The following is a 14,469-nucleotide window of genomic DNA, read 5'->3' as shown; positions in this document are numbered from 1 at the left end:
CAAGCTGGCTGTCTGATTTCGCTGTGCCAGCCCCAACGGGGCAACCCGCTAGGAATCTTGGGGTTTGGTTTGAGGAGAACCCTACGTTCTTCTCAAACCAAGAACCTAGCAGGGAACTGTTTTGGGTTACTTAAAACACTCAGGAAATTTCTTCCTAGGGCAACTATAGAAACGGTCACCCAAGCCCTTATCTTATCTTGAATAGATTTAGCAAATGCCATGTATGTTGGCTTCCTTGATATCTGCTTAATAAACTACAAGTAGTTCAGAATGTGGCGGCTAGGCTTCTCCTCAACATCCCAGTTAGAAGCAGTGTGAGACAGCATCTGCGCACTTCACTGGCTGGCCGTTACAGAATGGGTTAAAGTCAAATCTTTAGTAATAGCACACATTTTGCCCTTCATGCCTTAGGTCCAATCTATTTATGAAAGCGCTATTCTTTCTTTACTCCTTCGAGACAACAGTGCTCTACATCACAACTCCTGGATCATGTCCCCCGTTTCCGACTGCAAAGGATGGGTGGCAGTTTCCCTGCCTTGAAAGTTGCTCTAGCATGGATCTCGCTGCCTCTTGCTCTCTGTAGCATTCAGGACCCCATTCTTTAAAAAAAAAACTTGAAAACATTCCTCTTTATCTAAAATGACTCTCCTCAATCCTCAAGGCTCACGCTGGGACCCCTTCGGAGATTCTTTGCACGCTACAAATACAAAAATATTATATAACAGTTGATGCACTTTTATCACATGTATCCCCAGCAGACTATCGGAAGGCTCTAATTTGCTCCCACAGTTCTTTGTTGGGTTTTGACGGCGATAGCTTCTGCTGATGGTTCAATTCTTTATATCTCCTGTAGGAACAACTCAGCATTGCACATTCTCAGTTGGACAAAATTAGTTCCCAAAATTTGAAATTAGGACTCATATCACTGAGGGGATTTTAAACTGCCCCCTATTCCCCCTTTAGTAGTGTGGCATGTGGGTGGTAATTTTGTTATGATGTTCTGCTTTCCAGATTGGTACAGTAAAGGAGATAGCATTTAGCCTGGTCTTGTTTACAGATCAAGGAGCACAGTAGTCCATCAATTTTTATCTCTGCTGCTTTTCCTGATTCCCAAGATGCCTATTTTGCAGCTGCATTTAATTTCCCATAGGGTTTTGATTAAGTTCTCAACACTTGTATTGAGACAGGTGAGTACCAGTTTCCTTGTCCCAAAAGTTAATATCATGTGTAGACCTGTACACCATCACAGCAACTGTAACCAGGTACGAATGTGAGGAGGTGGACTACCAGAGTGAAGAAGGAATGCTCCTTACATTGTAGGACACCCGAGATCCAACAAAGATATGTTGTGAGAGATGTGCTGTTAGAATGTTCTTGAGAAGAATGCAATCATGCAACACCCGACAATTTTCGGTACAACTGCCCGACCCAACAACAAAATGCTAACGTGCAGGCAGATATTTGCAGAACAGCTAACAATAGACACACATGCTGCATGAATGAACCTTCTGTTCGGTCAGTACACCTACTTCCTGCAGTCCAGCATTAGGCAACCTGAGTATGTGTGTTGTTGGTGTAAAAGCATGTATTGGAGGATGAAGGGTGTGCTAAAACCCAATATCCTCTTAGTAGCAATAAGGCTTCAGTAATTGCCTATGGGAAGAACTGTTAGGATGAAGCAAGGTGTTTACAAATGTCAAACTCTGCAGCATTAACTGTCGTTGCTGATCTCCCGGTTACAATTTGCTTTTGACTAACAACAGGAACTGTTGTAATAATATTTCTTCAAAGTCATGCTTGTAAAAACACCTGCACCAGAGCACTTCCAACAGAACATTGATTATGGTCAGCAAAATTAAATGAAACCCCATACGTGATATTGTTGACTTAAAAAAAAAATATATATATATATGTATAAAAATGTATAAATATTGAAATGTAATTTGATGTCAAAAAACTAAAACTAAAAAACACAATATTTTAAGTTAACACATTTTAATAAGCCTTGTAAATGTTTTAATAATTTAACATTAACTTTTAATAAAATATAATTACATTACTTGTAATGAATTCCTAACTTTTAATACTTTTTAATACATACTAAATTGATGATTATCCATGGTTGGCCACGTGTGGTGTTGGACTCACTACAGCTCCTGCTTTGTTGTAGTAAACTTACGCTTGTACATTTGGCTCCCTACCTGTTTCAGTGGGTAGTGACATGCACTTTTAAGTACCTTTACACTGGTAGAACAAGATTCACAAACTACATTTTATACCGTATCACTACTTACTATAAAATATATTTCACAAACTTTGAAGAGTAAATATACACCTCCACCTCTCCATTATTTTCTAATGAGAGAGCCTCACAGGTAAGTTTACTTCTAAGGCCCCTATTACGATGTTGGACTGACCTGAGTCCATCCGGCATTGTTTGAGAACTGGGACCGAACGACCTCCTGTTATTGGTCCCAACCTAGCAATTATGATGCAACCAAACACTGGGGCTCATTATGATCGTGGTTTTCCCGCTTCCTCCGGGCCGGCGGAAGCCCCCGCCGGCCCGGAGGATGCGGAAAAACCGCTGCGGACCCATCAAAGACCCACCGCCACATTAGGATGGCTGGTGGGTCTTGGTTTCAGTCCGCCGCTTTTCCGCCGCGGTCGGTTTACAACCCCGGCGGAAAAGCTCTAAAATGGTGGCGGTGTCTCTCAGACACCACCAGACATATTAGGATGGCTTCGAAAACATGCTTTTCCGCGGCAGATTCTCCGCCGTGGAAATGCATATGGATCTTCACTTCGGGGGCCCGTTGTTGGCCCCCTGGGTGAAGGTTGTGTAGGGGGTGCACATGGGGGGTACCTATGGTACCCCCCAGCATTCACATGCAGAAAGCGGCAGGCACCGCGCGGTGCCTGCTACTTTCTGCATGTAAATGCAATGCATGCCTTTTTAACATTGCGGCGGGTGCAGCTTGAAGCCGCACCCGCCGCAATGTTACATATAGAGGATGTGACTGCCAGGGTGGCGGTCACATCCTAATTGCACTCAGGGCTCGCGGACAGACGCAAGTCCGTCCGCGATCGTAATGAGCCCCACTGTTTGGTCGCATTCCTATTCTTTACAATAGGAGCATGCATTAAGACCAGAAATCATGTTCCTATTGTAAAAAGCTGAGGTGCAGTTCATCCCTGCACCCGGTAGCAGGCACCTTAAGGTGCCTGCCACCGGGTGCAGGGATCAACAGGGGGCACAATAGGAGCCCCCTAGGGCGCCATCCTGCAGCCTTGCACCCATGGGGGCCCTGCAGGGGCCCCCAAAGTCAGATTCCCACAGCCTTACTGTGTCAGAAAGGCCACCACAGAAAGGCAGTGGAAATCTGCCATCATAATCCCTCCAGTGCAAAAGAGCCGTCCGAGGGATTATTGAAGGCTTTCCGAATGGCAGACGGGCTCTCCGAGTGAGTCGGAGGCCATTCAGTAATCTGGTTCAGATTCCGTTGCGAGTGACCCCATCAAAATGGGTCGGACAAAAAGGAATCCAAACAGCTTCCTACGGCATCGTGAGCTGTTTCCTATGGCATCGTAATCGGGTCCTTAGTAATAAAGGAGGAAGGGAGCAGGGGAGTTGCTGAAAAAGAAGCAAGCTTACTTCAAAATTGGAAGTGTTTAGTTAGGAGTAAGGAGGATTTTAGTGAGGGTTAGGAAGGGTATTGGGGAAGGACATTCTCCCACCCACTAAAGATTACATATAAGAGTAAGTTCATTGGTATTTACAAACTGCACTGGTAAAGTTACTATAGACAAAAAGGTCCTAAAACAGTAGTAAATGTGCTACATCTAAGATCTGCAGTAAGGCCAGTTTTACACATAGCTAACAATGAAGGGTGGGGCCTAAAATAAAACGCCCCAAGAAATAACGGCAGGTAAAATAAAAAAAATTAAGCTAGTTAAAAATATAAATTTAATTTTAATGCTAAAAAGTATCTAAAAATGTATATATTTTTAAACCTTAAAATAGATGACTGATTTCTTAATTTCACAATTAGTGTAACTTTTTTTATAAATTATAATTATGTCACTTTAAATTAATTCTGTACATTACTTTGAATCATTTTAATACAATATAAAACATTTCTTTTTTTTACATTAAGTGGGAGTTGTTTTAATTAATCAGCAGAAAATAATTTACATTTAAATTAATACATTCAAAATTAAACTTCAAATTATAGTTCTAGTTGTACAGAATTCATTTTTTTCTACATTCAAAATACATATATAACGTGAATTTACATGAATAGTTAATAAAATAATTTACTATAGGTAGCTGTCCTCCATGGGGGTGGAGATCTCCCTGAGGTGCAGTTTTTGGGAATGTAAAAAATTCAATTACATTTGAAAAAATTATGACAATATTTTTGTGTACAATATTTATGCAAATGAATGCTATGTATTTAGATTAAATGTAGAATAAAATAAAAATGTAGTGTAGTACCATTAACGTAATTGAGTAAATATTTAATTAACTGAAATATACTAAATTAAATTAAAACTTGTTTTTAAGATTGATTAAAAATAATGTCCCACCTAAATTTAAATGTTTATATTCATAAATTGCACACTAAAAGACTGTACTCAATATTATTAATAGAATTACTTCAAAATAATGTAATTGTATTTGAAAAATTAAAGTTGCATTTGAATATAAAAATATTAATAACATAGTTTATGATAAAATAATGTTTATTATTTAACTATTTGTCTATTTTCAACAATAAATCTATATACAGTTATATGTATATTTCTTGAAAAAGCAAAGGTTTCAAGGACGTTATAGTTAGGAAATAGAATTTAGAAAATCCAAAACATTCACTTAAAAACCAAAAGTTACAGGGTCGTTATAGTTCAGATTTTACACACACAAATCCATTGAAATTCAGCAGTTATAGTTATAGTTAAATCAAGAAACTATAACTAAGGTAAGTATAGTTTGCGCCCCCACCATTCAAAGTTTCTCATCATTAATTTTATGAAAAATGTTGCTGTGATATTATCAATGATGTAAATGAAGATGTCATGACTGTTGCACTTTTTGGGGTACATGGCGAGGGTGGGGGTTATGGTTACTTTAGGGCACAAGTTATAGTTTATTTAAATAACTATAACTGCTGAATTTGTGTGTAACATTTGAACCTCAGTATAATATCCCTGTAACCTTTGTTTTTTTTACAGATTTTCTAAGGTTTTTTAAATTCTATTTCCTAACTATAGCATCCGTGTAACCTATGTTTTTTCAGTGAATGTCTATGTTTTTAATGCTATTTCCTAACTGTAACATCCCTGTACCCTTTTGTTTTTTCCAGTAAATTTCTAGACTTTTTTTTAATGTAAAGTAATATTTAATTACAATATGTTGATCCAACCCTGCTGCCGCACAGTGGGTGGAATTGACGTCTGCGTATTCTCCAAATAATGACGAAAAAGAGTACCCATTGACCACCCCCTTTTCACATTTGTAGCTCATCCTTTTTGTCTACTGCGAAGTACCCCACAGTGAATGATTCTGAGTGAAATTCAGCATCTGAACGCCATTCTTCTGCTGGTGCACAGCATGCTGGTATGCCAATCATGTTTGTGTTTAGGGAAATGAGCAGTTCTCTCTTTTCTCAACCCCACCGTTCTGGTTCTGAGACCTGTCCCCCTTCCACTGGGTTAGTGCCAAGCTGGCTAATAATGGCTTAATGAAGAAAGGCTTTCTGAGCTGAAAGGAGTCACATACCTTATATCTAAATCTTCCTACCAAGAGGCCTAAGTATTTGTGTCTACTCTGGCAGCAGTTTTCACATCTTACACTGACATGGATTTAACTTTTTCAATGTTGCTTTTCCTAAATATTTTTTAACCCAAATTTACCAGTGAATTTGTTATTTAACTAAAGGTTGGTTTTTATAATAAGAACAGCTACAGTCCTTCACAGTGAAAATATATTTAGTGGGCTACTCACTGTACGTACTTGCCAACATTAAATTCTTGCATGAGATACTTTTGATTACTAGGCATCCCACCTTGTGGACTACATGGTCTAATCAGGGTTGAAATATTTATAATTTGAAAGTAGGGTTCTTTCCAAGTATAAAGGGGTATTTTCACCTGCAGGTTTGACAGCTGCAGTAGTCAGGGTACACAGGTTGGCCTGAAGCATGTCTTCTTTGTCAGCCTAAAGTCCACAGGTTGCCTCTGGGTATAGGTAGAACTACACTTCAATAGGAAAAACATTTTTCTGTTTAGTGATAACTTTAGTACCAATTGCTGAATCTTCACAGAAGTTTACAAAACAAACTCATCCACCCCAGCTCATTCCTGGAAAGTTTTGGGGTGATCCACCAAGCGATGCTGAGAAAAAGGGGGTGGGTCCCAAAATGTGTTTTCTCCTTGAAATTTCTATTTGCAAATTGAAGAGCATTCCTGCAAAAATGGCTGAATGAAACTACATAAAATTTGCCAGAAGCTACATCTTAGTCCAAAATGCAAGCTTGTTGTAATTTGGTATAATTCCATTGAGGAGGTTTTGAGAAATTAGGGTTAGAAATGTATGTATTTATCATGCTGGGGAGCTGACAAATACAAAGCTGAGATATGATCGGCTTATACTACAACAAAGATGTAGTGGCAGACCTTTCAGGAATCAGGATCTCAATCCCCTGTCATAAAAATATAATTAAAAACACATATAGTGGGGCATTGTAAGGATCTCCTCATCCCCTAAGCCTGGTGGGCAGAGAGGTCCCAAGAGGTACTTCCTTGGGACCAGAAACATATTTTTTGTAAATTTTTCCCTAAATTCACAGAGGGCCTGTGGATCCTTGGGAATGTTTAAAAAAAAGGTCCCGGGGATCCCATCCTCCTGGGCTGAGCTTTCAATTTAGTGGGGGGAATGTGTGTCCACACTGCTCGAGCCTCACTGAGGCTGCGGTGACCACATACCAGAAAGCCAAGTTAAAAATTTTGAGCAGGGGCACATGGAGCCCTTTCTCCTCTCTGCACATTGCCTATGGGGCCCATAACCCTTGAGCCCGATGAGTGTGGTGTCCGGGGGACCCCTTCTCCCAGGACATTACTGTATTTTCTGCCCAGAAGAGGGTGGACTGGGAATGTAAACATCCTACCGACTCTCCCCTGAGCAGGAACAGAACTTAGCCCTGCCCCAGAAATGAAGCCGGTAACCTACCGGCATCCAAGAAGGGTGCTGGTTTGGGAGCCTCCAAAGGTCATGAGGGTCCACCCATGGCCCTGAACATGGGCTAGATTGTGGGTGCACTGGTTGGTCACCGAGGTACTCACTGCAAAAAAATAGCTGGCTCCCACCAGAACCCACAATGGGTGAAGCTGACTGGGGAGCTAGCCGGGGCCATGGGGGACTTGGGTCTCCCCGAATGAATCGGAGTATTTCAGCATGTGTGGGTGCCTCTGATAGGCACCAGGGCACCTATAAAAAATATATATATGACAAAAAAGGATTCAAAATGAGCAGCAGGACTCATCAATTTATTATTCACTGCTCCAGAGAAGGAGCGCCCGATACTGCCCTGCAGGATCTTTTAGATTATATATTTTGTTCCTGGTGGGGTCCCTAGAAGAGGCAGGGGCAGCACATACCATTTTATTTATGTAGTGGAGGGCTGCAGAGAGCGGAGCAGCCACTCAGCAACATGAAGAAAAAAATCACAATGATTTACCTTTTTTTTTTTAAAGCACTCTGAAGTGGAGCTTTGTGCTCTTCAGTTGGAGTGCGGGGACCACTTGTGTTTGATTCTATGGCTGGATTTTGTGGCTTAAAAAATGCTCAGAAACATGTTTAAAGAGTGTGCAGTGTGGAGATTCCTTAATGAGTGCGGTATGTCTATCACAAGAGCAGAGACACCTCCCCGAGTGCGGATACTCAGCACTCATATCTTTATGAGATCTCAATCCCCGGGCCTACAATTTGTGTGCAAACGCTAAACAATGACAACACCCGAGGTTGATATATTTTATTATTTAAACAGTCATATGACTGCTATCCACAGTAATACAAGTCGGTTCAATGGATCACAAATCAACATAGGTGTGGGGGCCGATGTTTCCACACAAAAGTATTATCCGGAGCTTATCAAGACAGTGTCATCTGTCTAGAGTACCTGGAATAGAAAGAGAAAAGGGCACTTACTGTTTCAATAGATCAAAGATTATAATGATAACTATAACAGAGGATTAGGTCGGAGGTCTTTGAAAACATGCAGTTGTACAGCTGCAGAGGAAAAAAAATCGTATTTTACATGAAAATAAATATTATTGTGAATTCAACATGTATAATTATTTTAAATAAAGAACACAATAAAAATGCAATATCACTATAATAAATACTAAGCATACTATTTTACATATTTTTAATAGTTTACATTTTTTTAACATTAAATCATATTTATATTTGTAATTATTTAAATGATGAATTTTAATTTTAAAAAAAAACGCTATGGGGTTTTATTTTAATTCCTAACTTCCAATATTTTCTATTTGAGAAGCAGTCGTTGGCCATGTGCCGTGCTGTTCTTACTACTGTAGATATTTTTTATAGTAACTTACACCCTGGATTTGGTGAATATACAAAAAGTAGTAAACACTCAAAATTGTATTTTACTTTGTTAAAAGTGTAGGTTACCCATTGTTTCTCAGGAGAGTACATTAATACTTAGGGGTCTATTTCAATGTTGCGCTGGTCACCACCGCCCGCCTCCCATTTACCCCCGCCATATTATGATGGCGGGGGGTACCGCAGGGAATTGGAAGACCGTCTGCTGCTTTTCCGCCCGGTCAACCAGTCGACCGGGTGGAAAAGGGTTGAATATGGTGTCAGTGTCTGCTAGACATTGCCATCCATATTACAATGGCTGCGGGAACCAGCCTTTTTCCGCCACGGAAAGCCATGCGTTTTTTGCAGTTGGGTCCCCTTTGCAGTGCCCCAGGATGTTGGGGGGGTTGGGCGGGGGCACATGAGGAGTCCCAATGGTACACCCCTACATTTGCATTCATGACGTGGCAGACACCGCGCGGTGCCTGCCACGTTGGGCATGCAAATGCACAAATGCCTTTATGCATTGCGGCGGGTGCTGCTGAAAGCACCGCCCACCGAAATGCAAAACATGCAGGATGCGCCCGCCAGTGTGGCGGGTGCAGCTTAATTGTATATGCAGGACAGCCGCACACGTAGCGGGTGGTCCCATCTCCGGTGCGATGGCTGGCAGACTTTGTCTTCCCGCCATTTTAATGAACCTCTAAGAGTGTTGTCTAGCCACTTCCATACTCTAAGATGCTTGAGATAAGTCATTATTTTTACTGTAATCACTTTACCTTGAACAAATGATACAAATCCACACTCAGGGCCTGCTTTAGCTCTGGTGGTGCCCATTGTTCCAATCTGCTATTGTACCCACCTCGCATGACATCCTTGTCCATGGATTTCCATTCTACCACCTTGCAACAGTTCCCCTCATCTTTCCATAGCCCCTTCTCATGTTATAGGAATGTATTTCTACCCATACTAAACCTTTTTAGTAATATTAGGATATTGAAAGACAGTGGGGAAAACATAGCATTCTAACCTATGTCATGCAGTTTTCAGGGCAGCACTTTGATGGCAGTTCATAGGTCACTATGCTATATTAGGATTGTAACTTATGAACTGCAAGTAACAAAATCATCTCTGTGACAAAAACGGTAACTCACTGAGCTATCCAATTAAAATACCAATCACTTTTGCAGCGGGCACATTATCCATCTGCACTACGTTATGATGAGTCAAAACCTGCCAGTAGACAAAACTTTGATTTCTCTACAGCAGTAACAAATTACTAGAGTTATCTTGGCATTTTTATTGTTGCCTGAAAACTGCTAAACACACAAGGAACTCTGCAGCAGGTGCTTTTAAACCAATAAGTTATATTCACACAAAGCGCCCTCTCCTTAGCTCAGTGCCAGGTGCTGCTAAAGCCGCCAGCCCTGTCCACACTTTCCTTAAAAGACAATAAAGTATGCTCTGATTAACTGTTGGTTGTGCAAATACAATACACATCTTCTCTGTGCCCAAGTTTTGGATTAGAAAGGAAAAAAACTATTTAAAATAGATTTTCCAACATTAAAAATCTGTACCTGCAAGCAAGCGGTAACAACTTGGTTGGGAGGTATCTCACTCTCACTTGTCTGCAGTGGGGTCATATTTTTAAAGCTAAATCTAAAAAAGGAAGGATCGAATAAAGGACCAATTACACAAAAAACACATATGTAAAGTTCAGCTGCATTACAAACCGACCAAGTGCTTAGAAATCTCAAACTAAATGATTGATGACTGCACTTTACTAAAAAGAAATGTTGGGTTCAAGGACAATACTATAAGTCACAAACAATGACCTTGACGGAACAAATTAATCCTTTTTTATACATAAATCTTCAAAGTCATTTTATTTCTAGTTCTGATTGTAAAGAAACATCTCTTGCTAATTGTTAGAACTGGGATTTTCTGGTTGGCTAAGCCAGGCAGAAACCACCATTCTAGTCAGGGCAAGGGAGTCACACACCAAGATAACCCCTGCTCACCCCCTTGGTAGCTTGGCACGAGCAGACAGGCTTATCCCGGAGGCAATGTGTAAAGCATTTGCGCACGCACACAACAGTAACAACATCATAGGCACACCACAAAAGGAACTCCACACAAGGTTATATAAAAATAACTTTTGTATTGTCAAAACACATCAGATAGTAATCACACAATATATATTGTGCCAACTGGCACGGGCAATATTCACAAGGGAATATTTACACCAGTACAGGGCCACGTGGGCCACTGTCAGAATCAACACTTAGCAGAAATAGCACTTCTAGAACATAGAATAAGTGTAGCACAAAATAACAATTCTAGATCACAACCAGTAACCACTGGTAACAGGTAGGTACACACTACACAATACTAATAACCATAGGCATAGAGCACGCATGGACACATAACCTCTCTAGTATAAACTATACTAGGCAAAACAACCTCCTAAACATGAAAACACAGTTAGAGGTATCACAGACATAATGGCATTGCACATTACCCATAAATCACATTTAGACCTAACCAGTAAAAATACAGTAGGCAATCTCCTCACTAGTCTAAACACATTAGACCCTACCCCTAAGCATGACTCACATTTAGGGGCGCAACTCACAAGGTGAAAACATCTCACTACCATAAACCTACATAGGTAAACTAACCTCATAATCATAACCCACAGTTTAGAGGTATAAAACACAGGGTGCGTAAAACATACTAAATGCATTACATTTCCTAGCACCACATCACTCTAGCACATAAATCACATTAGGCAATTACCATCATAAACATAGTAAGATCACATTGCGCAAAAATCACATTAGGGCCTTGAGCCCTTTCCACATACCAGCCCCCCTGGCCTACTGGCCATCCAGGAAGGGGCTCAAATGCCCTGTGTCCAGAATGTCAGGGCTCGCTGCCATTGCAGCGCCAGTCAGGGGTGCGCCACCGGCGCAAAACCTAAACATTGCAGCTGCCCACTATTTGCTGGGCAGCTGATGACACTCACGAGGGCCTAAATGCTGCAGCTGGCACTAAGTACTGCGCAGCTGTGACAGGCCAAGTTAGGGGTGAAGGGAGTGCGACTCACTCCGGGATTCACAAAGAACAGGTCCCCCTAAAAGAAACAAAAAGCCTAAACGGTGCAGCTGCCCACTACGTTCTGGGCAGCTGGAAACTCAAAACTGCGACTGGGGCTCTCACTAGCCCCTCTGGACAAAACTGCGCCAAACATGGGGACCCTCTAGGCCCTTAAGATAACCGGGGAGCCGTGTGGGCTCTGTATCAATGAATGCATAAACAACTGTGCCCCCTTTGAGCCTCGTGGGCTCTGAAACAAATACTACTAACTGGGGGGAGCTGCCCGCTGGTAACCGGGGCCGCTCTACCCTCCAAAATGCCCCTGCAACCATGTGGGTGAGGATAAGAACCTCCCGTGGGCTAAAAATACACTGCTGCCCTTGGAGCGCTCTGGCTCCTTATAGAAATAACTTCCCCCATCATAGGAGCCACGGGGCTCTGTAAAACGGTGGGGCAGCCCACTACCATCTGGGGCCGCCCTAGCTCTGTAACATGGTGGGGCAGCCCACTGCCATCTGGGGCCGCCCTAGCACTGTGCCTGCACCTTCACTAACACCCGCCCGGAGCCACGGCCCGTTTGCTCTCACCGGGCTATTCTCTGCTGGAGAGGCTCCTCCAGTCAGCAGTGCAGGCGGGGCTCTCTCCTCTGCCTGGGAGCCCCGCTGGGCGACTCACGCCTGCCACTTCACCTGGTCCCCCATCTCGGGACCGAGACTTCATCAAAGGGAGGCGGGATAGGCTCCCGGCCTCCCCACATAGCCCCAGCCTCCTTTTTCCCCACGGGCGGCATCTCCGGTCTCCCTCTCTATGCGGGAGACCGGTAAGGCAAACCATGGCTTCCCCCAGTTAGGGGGGAAGTGGAAGTGACGCACGCCAGGCCCCACCCACATTCAGGCGGGCGCGGGCCTGGCTTCCGGTTTTGCCGCGGCTACGGCGGCAAACTCGGCAATCTCTGGTGGGGCAGTACTGAGGGGTGGGCACCCTCAGTGCGAGAAATAAAAGTAGGAATGGGGTGGGCACCCGTTAAGGCTCCAGTAAATGGCAAATAATCGAGGTGGGCACTCGCGCAAAACATGAGCCAAGGGGGGTCCCCACGCCGTGGAATACTTTTCACAGGATGCTGCCCAGCGCGGCAGGGATGAGATAAAGTGGAGGAGAAATAAAGCGCTCACCAGGATAGCATGTTTTTAAAAGTAAAATACAGCGTTTTCAGGCAGCCAAAGGTCCTGGGGGAGGAAAAGGCACAAGGGTTCCAGGGCAAGGCAGAAGGGCACCAGAACGAAGTCCTCCAGCAATCCAGGGGCTGGGCAGGGCCCAGGGAGGCAAGCCTTTCCCTGGGCCCCAGCAGCAGCACACCCCTGGTTGATTCCAGTCAGAAACAAGAACATTTTCAGAGTGTCACAGCACCCTTTTTATACAGCAAAGTCTTTTGTCTACAAGGTGCAGGCAATGTGAGAACCAGCTACAACTGGTTATGGGGAACTCCCTTTCACTGGCCAGGTTAGGGACATCAGACGCACCACAGGGGGTGGAGCCAGCATTGTGGCGGGAAGGACAAGCCCTATTCAGGTCCCAGGTGTACCCCTCCCTCACATCAGCATGCTAATCTCTCCACTCACCACCGGGGCAGACTCATCCTGACTCCTGGAGCAAGGCTCACCAGCCAGCTCCAGCCAATCACACGCCAGACACAAATTACACTAACATGCCAACTTCTAGAAGTGGCACTTCCACACTAGACACAATCATGCCGCATACATCATTGCGCAACATTCAATCTCACGAGTTCGCACATACCAAACTCGACCTTGCACTCCCCACACATCAGGAACTGCCATGGTCACACATATTTCCCATGCATTCCTATTGGAGGGCAGGTCACTCTCACCACACACACAGGGAGCGCACGCACTTTACACTGGATCACAGTGAAAAAGTGCGCAGAGACCTAAAATCACCAACACCAGGTTACAGAAACAGGCTAGGCAAAAGCAAAAAGTTTCGGGGTGAACCTGCCAAAAGGGCAGGGTCCAACACTAATGTTCTGCCACATGAGAGATGTGTGAAGTATACTATGTATTTTAATGAGATGATATTATGAAAGTTTTTCTTATATTTATATTTATTTTAAACATTTTTAAAATAGGTGCACAAAAGGTTTTTGTGATTGGTTTTTAGTGTAATGGTTTTAAAAAGACTAAACACTAGAATACATTTGAATTGAATTGAATATGGCTTTCATTACCCATCCACTTTAGTGTCTTAAATGGCTAAAGCTAGCAGGTCTATTGTGTCATGTGTGCTGTTTGTAAAGCCGCAGAGGATTAGATAATGAAACGTGATCACATTTTCACATGCTCACTTTAAAGGTTCACAGTCATTTGCACTTATGGTTGCTCAAGAGTTCTTGTAACATTCCCAACGTGCACCTACAATTAAAATATAACACCAGTTATAGTCCAGAGTCCTGCAGAGGCCAGGTCAGATTTCTTTCCAGTTGTGTGTCTGTAAGTGGGCAGAAAGAGTCAACCAGGGAAAGAGACACACACGCCTGCAGAGGTTTTGGTTATATTCCCGGTCTCAGCTGACGTTTAAACCCGGGTGCAGTCAAGCCCAAAAGTTAGTTCCTTGCGCTTTCACATAAGGCAGACTTGACAGCATTAACTGTAAACCTTATACTTCAATGAACAATCTACAAAGTCTAAACATCACAAATTGCTGTAGAGGCGTTACCTGGGGCGTCAAATATAATGGTCCAT

The sequence above is a fragment of the Lissotriton vulgaris genome, chromosome 3_1 (assembly GCF_964263255.1).
Source record: "Lissotriton vulgaris chromosome 3_1, aLisVul1.2, whole genome shotgun sequence".
NCBI lineage: Eukaryota > Metazoa > Chordata > Amphibia > Caudata > Salamandridae > Lissotriton > Lissotriton vulgaris.
This window is presented reverse-complemented; position numbering follows the sequence as displayed.